The sequence below is a fragment of the Centruroides vittatus genome, unplaced genomic scaffold (assembly GCF_030686945.1).
Source record: "Centruroides vittatus isolate TY-2023 unplaced genomic scaffold, ASM3068694v2 contig_1247, whole genome shotgun sequence".
Classification (NCBI taxonomy): domain Eukaryota; kingdom Metazoa; phylum Arthropoda; class Arachnida; order Scorpiones; family Buthidae; genus Centruroides; species Centruroides vittatus.
Window position 1 is genome coordinate 1 of NW_027120797.1, and position 5,681 is coordinate 5,681.

A 5,681-nucleotide genomic window follows, 5' to 3' on the forward strand; every position below is an offset into this window, starting at 1 on the left:
TAAACTGATTGAATAAAAGATTTAAAATGAAATAAAAGTTTGAAAATGGTTTAATAAAGAAGTATTCTTGGAAACTGCAAAATTTAATTTCATGTTTTTAACAACGTTAAAAATTAATAACAACTATTTATATTACATTATAAATATTTTTATTTTTATTAAAAAATTAGACATGCTGTAAGAAAGTAATGTTTTTAGATTTTTTAAAAAATGTAAAAATGCCAGACAATTTTTTAAAATTGATAGGTTCCAGTCTCTATTTTCTTTGTTTTATTGACACCATGTATTTGTTTGTTGGTATGTCAATATGATCGCTACATTGGAAGCCTCTCTAACAATGACTACAATTTTATTTCACTCTACTTTCTATTTGCTTATCATTTGAACTAACTAAAATATGCTCTTTAACAATGCTGAACATAGAATAAACCAAACTGTATTTCAATGTTGAAGTTGTTTACTTGCAAAGATTTTTAAATTACAATTTGATATTTCAAAATGTCTTCAGGTTGAGCATATACCATTCAATTTACAATTTTTGATAAAAGTATATTAACAGGTTCCAAATGTGCCATTTGGTTTATTTTTAATCTAAGTTTGGTGTTGTTAAAAAGCATATTTTTATTTACTACAAAAACTGCAAAATGGTTCTCACTTTTAAAGATGAAGTGACTCATCAAGCATACCCAGCTGCAATATCTATTAAGTTCCCATCAGCACAATTTAATTCCTAAATGGATCTTCATTAAATACATCTCCATTCCACAATGTATCAGGCTGACTGTTCTGAAGGTAGAATGAAAATTATTGGCTAAGCTCATCACTGAAAAAATGGGGAAGAGGGAATGGGAAATATAAGAAATTTACATCAACTTTACAAAATTGATGTAAATTTGCTAATTCTGTGATGCATTTGTGTGTAATTCATGGATATTCATCAATGTCAAAAGAACTGTTTTTTTTTAAAAAGTTTACCTGAATTTAAAGGTTTCAATAGTCTATGAATCTCCTCTTCCAACGGTTCATATGTATATAAAGGAAACTTGATCCCCTGCTCTTTGTTCATTGTGCCTAACAAGTAAAGTGTTAAAAATGTTAAAATGTTACACTTTTAAAATAAATTATGGCTCTATATACAAAACTTTTCTGATAATAATATATATAAATATTAATCACGTATCTCAAGTGTAATATTTAATAAAATACTGTATGCAATTAAATCAAAATTAATGAAAAATTTATTGCATAGTACTTACATATTTAAATGTGATTTTTGGTTTGATGAGTTTGATACCTGAAAATATATAGAAATAATGGGATGTAATTGTCCTAATAATAAAATTATTTAAACCTTTTTTTCCATAAGATCATTCAAAAAATAGTGAAAGTATAACTGCAACTAAAACTGTAACCAATTCTGTTCTTATTATTAATTTTTATACTTTCTGTTTTAATATTATTTAAAAATTATCAATCAATCAAACTTTATTTGTAATAAGGAGAACCTTGTTACAGGGGGATAGTATTATAATTGTCTTTAAGTTTACAAATAGAATATAGTAAGTAAGTAATGTGTATTGTAATAGGATTAAACCTGTTACATGGGGTGTTTCAATTATTAGCCAATCACAATCATACAACAACATATTAGTTCCGTATAATACATCTTAACTATTTAGTTTAACATTGACACATATATACATTAATAAAAGCTGAATCTTTTAAATAACATCTTATATAACTTAATTACAAAAATTTTAACAAATTGATTAGATTATAGTTACAATTCTGCTGTATGAGAAGAAATTTGTACTTGATATTTACATTGGTAATCATGTGCAACACACGGAAGTATTATCCATTTCGGGACCCTAATACTTTTTTGCGAGAACAAAACTTATATATTGGTAAAGATCCCTAAATCCATGACAATATCATATCAACTTTGTTTAAATTTAACTGTCATATTCTTTTTACACTTTTTAAAATGATATGATTCTAGTACCGCCTTTAAGATATCCTAGTTCCTATAAGATTTTTAATCTCCTCATGTGATAATATGCCATTAATATTGTTCCGAACTCTGGATGGAATGTTATAATGCTGTAGATTTTACTAATCACTTAATGGAAATTTCATTCTATGTTCTAATTAGTACTTTGTTATAAAAAAACAAAAAGTTAAATTTTTTAAAAAATTAAAAAAATACTATTTAGAAATAATTATTACAGAAAAATAATTCATTTAAATTTTATTACTTTATATAAAAAGACAATCAAAATATATAATGAATTTTTAAGTATTCTTACCTATATTATCATGGGACAAATAAGCATTCTATAATCTAATAATTACAACACTCTGCTGAAAATAATTTATTTCCCTTAGTATTCCTGCATAATGCATTGATGTTTCCATTATGACCTTCTAATTCCATATGAAGTTTTGATTCACCATTTGATTCTATAGTCCAAACTCTAATAATTTTTGGATATATACGATTAAAGATTAGAAATAAATTTGGCACTTGAGGTAAGTGTTAGGCACCATCTCTTATTAAAATTAATAATTATAATAATTTAAATAATTTTAGATTAAGGTCGCATTTTGTACTGGCTTGAACAGCCATTCGAGCTGGCAGTGTGGCTGGTTCACTGATAAAAGTCTGAAAAAAATTAGTTGTATTTCGGATCCAAGCTTTAAAATCTTTTCGTTAATAAAATCATGGATGAAGAATACGACGCTATTGTTTTAGGTACTGGTCTTAAGGAATGCATCCTTAGTGGACTACTATCAGTAAGTGGAGAAAAAAGTTTTACACATTGATAGAAACAAGTATTATAGAGGTGAAAGTGCTTCTATTACTCCACTTGAAGATTTATTTGCAAAATTCAATTTGCCATCAGCGCAGTTGAATGAATATGGACGCTCAAGAGATTGGAATATTGACCTTATTCCATAGTTTCTCATGGCTAATGGTCGGTTAGTTAAATTGCTCATTCACACTGGTGTAACACGTTACCTGGAATTTAAATCTGTTGAAGGAAGTTATGTTTATAAAGGTGGAAAAATTTTTAAAGTTCCTGCAGATGAAAAAGAAGCTTTAGTATCAAATCTCATGAATATGTTTGAAAAAAGACGTTTCAGGAACTTCTTGATTTTTATACAAGAATTTAGCATGGAAGATCCAAAAACATGGAAGGATATTGACCCCAATAAAACTAATACTGCTCAAATGTATGAGAAGTTTGGATTGGATAAGGATACAGCTGACTTTACTGGTCATGCCTTAGCTTTGTATCGAGATGATGAGTATTTAAATAAACCTTGTGTTGAGACAATTTTAAAAATTAAGCTGTACAGTGACTCTCTGGCATGATATGGAAAAAGCCCATATTTGTATCCACTTTATGGTTTGGGAGAACTGCCACAAGGATTTGCACGATTGAGTGCTATTTATGGTGGTATGTACAGTACATGTTGGATAAACCTATTGATGAAATTGTCCTGGAGGATGGTAAAGTAGTTGGTGTACGTTCTGGAAAAGAGATTGCAAAATGCAAACAAGTATATTGTGACCCATCCTATGTTCCTGATTGTTCAGAAAAAGTAGGACAAGTTGTTTGTTGTATTTGTTTGACGAACCATCCTATTCCAAATACTAAGGATGCATTATCTTGTCAAATCATCATTCCACAGAAACAAGTAGGCCAAAAATCAGATATCTATGTTTCATTAGTATCTTACACTCATCAAGTTGCAGCTAAAGGTTGGTTTGTAGCTATGGTTAGTACTACAGTGGAAACCAATAATCCGGAGAATGAGATTAAGCGTGGACTTGATGTATTGGGACCAATCAGACAAAAATTTATATGGGTGAGTGATGTTTATAGACCAAAAGATGATGGCAGAGAAAGTCAGATATTTATCTCTGAATCTTACGATGCCACTACTCATTTTGAGACTACCTGTCTTGATGTATTGGATATCTTCCATGGAGGTACTGGAGAAGATTTTGATTTCTCTAAAGTCAAGCATAACTTGGGAGACGAACAAGATTAGAAATTTCAAATAGCTCTTTCACGTCCCATTTTGTCATTAGAGATATCCTTTCTATACAGTTCTCTTTAAACTGCTGTGATGATGAAGTTTCAGGAGAGTTTCCAGAAATCAGCTTTATATGTTTTATTTTTTATTTTTAATTGTCTTTTGAAAAATTGGTGTATGTATACATATCTCGAATGAGAAGGGAGCAAATTGTCCAATAGAGAATGTCCTAGACTATAGAAATATTTTAAATAATTTGAATAAAAAAGATCTCTACAATTTATATAACTATTTTATCAAGGCAACAGAAATGTTAGAAAGTTAACTCAGCAGAGTCAACTTATGATAATATTGTTATGAATCTAATCTTTCGCTTAATTTATCTCTAAATTTGATTCTGTTAAAAAATATTTTAATTAATAAAATATCTATATGTTCCACGAAAATAATCTTTTCAGTTTGAACTTTCTTCATAAAAATACACAGCGCCATCTTTCGTTTAAAATAAATAATTTATAAATATCCATAGTCATTTCTATTTTATATATGTGCCGCCATCTATCGCATATATTTTGAATTATTTAAACTTATATCGAAAAATCGTAAATAAAATATATTTTTATCAACAAATTTGCTAACATTCATATAAAATAACAATAAAACATAATTAATATTATAGAGCCAATTCCATGTTTAAAGTATCTATATTATGAACAACATATGCATCGAAAATAATATAAATAAAAAGGTTTTTGATATACTTTAATACAAACATATCATAAATTATTCGCTTGTTAAAAAATAAATCATTTGAAACATTTATAAAAGAATATAAAAGCTTTATAAACGAAATAAGACAGTACCCTAGTCACGTGACACCACACTTCCGCTACGTCACCCTAGTCTGACGTCACCGTTTAAATAACCGGTTTAAAAGGACAAAGGAAAATCCAAACAAATGAATATAACTTTAAAACTAAAACTTAATAATACTCTAAAATGAAAACATATTAATTAAAATATATAAATGAATCTAATAAAAGTAAATTTTTTTAAAAAAAAGTTGTAATATTGCTAAAATTCATCGATTTATATATTATTAATATCTACCGATTAATTAAATAAACTAATTATATATTCTAACAAACCGAATGTATATGAAAGAACATACCTACATGTAGAATATACGTACATGTTAAAAACGTACTTAAAATGGCAGTACTGTCGACTCGATAGTTGGATAAAAAAGAACCGTTGGAAAAATTTACTAAAATTAAAATTAACATAATTTACGATAAATGTAATAAACTAATACTTTAATATAACATAGAATTAATAGTATACTAAAATTTAGTTTAAATTTAAATTTAGTATACTAAAATTTTAGTAAATTTTAGTATACTAAAATAGTATACTAAAATTTACTAAAATTAAAATCTAACACCCGGTCGCCCCATTGTGGGCCTGGCCGAACCCATAATGGGCCTACTAAAAGAGGCCCTCTTAGTGCCCACAGGGCGAAAGAGTTTAAAAAAAAAAAAAAAAAAAAAAAAAAAAGTATACTAAAATAGTATACTAAAATTTACTAAAATTAAAATTAACATAATTTACGATAAATGTAATAAACTAATACT

General features: G+C 27.4%; 1 long non-coding RNA gene and 1 pseudogene across 2 annotated transcripts; one reads left to right on the forward strand and one right to left on the reverse strand.

Annotated features, from left to right (window-relative positions):
- Nucleotides 1-636: 636 nt before the first annotated feature.
- On the reverse strand, nucleotides 637-5,242 carry LOC136988356 (uncharacterized). Of its 2 annotated transcripts, XR_010882752.1 has the most exons (4): nucleotides 4,911-5,242; nucleotides 1,257-1,294; nucleotides 976-1,071; nucleotides 637-786 (listed from the first exon to the last, which is right to left on the reverse strand). It is a non-coding gene; the product is annotated as an uncharacterized lncRNA (long non-coding RNA). The 2 variants fall into 2 exon arrangements; XR_010882751.1 differs by lacking the exon at nucleotides 4,911-5,242 and having other exon boundaries at nucleotides 1,257-1,997.
- LOC136988347 (rab GDP dissociation inhibitor beta pseudogene) lies at nucleotides 2,640-4,267 on the forward strand (annotated as a pseudogene).
- Nucleotides 5,243-5,681: the final 439 nt, after the last annotated feature.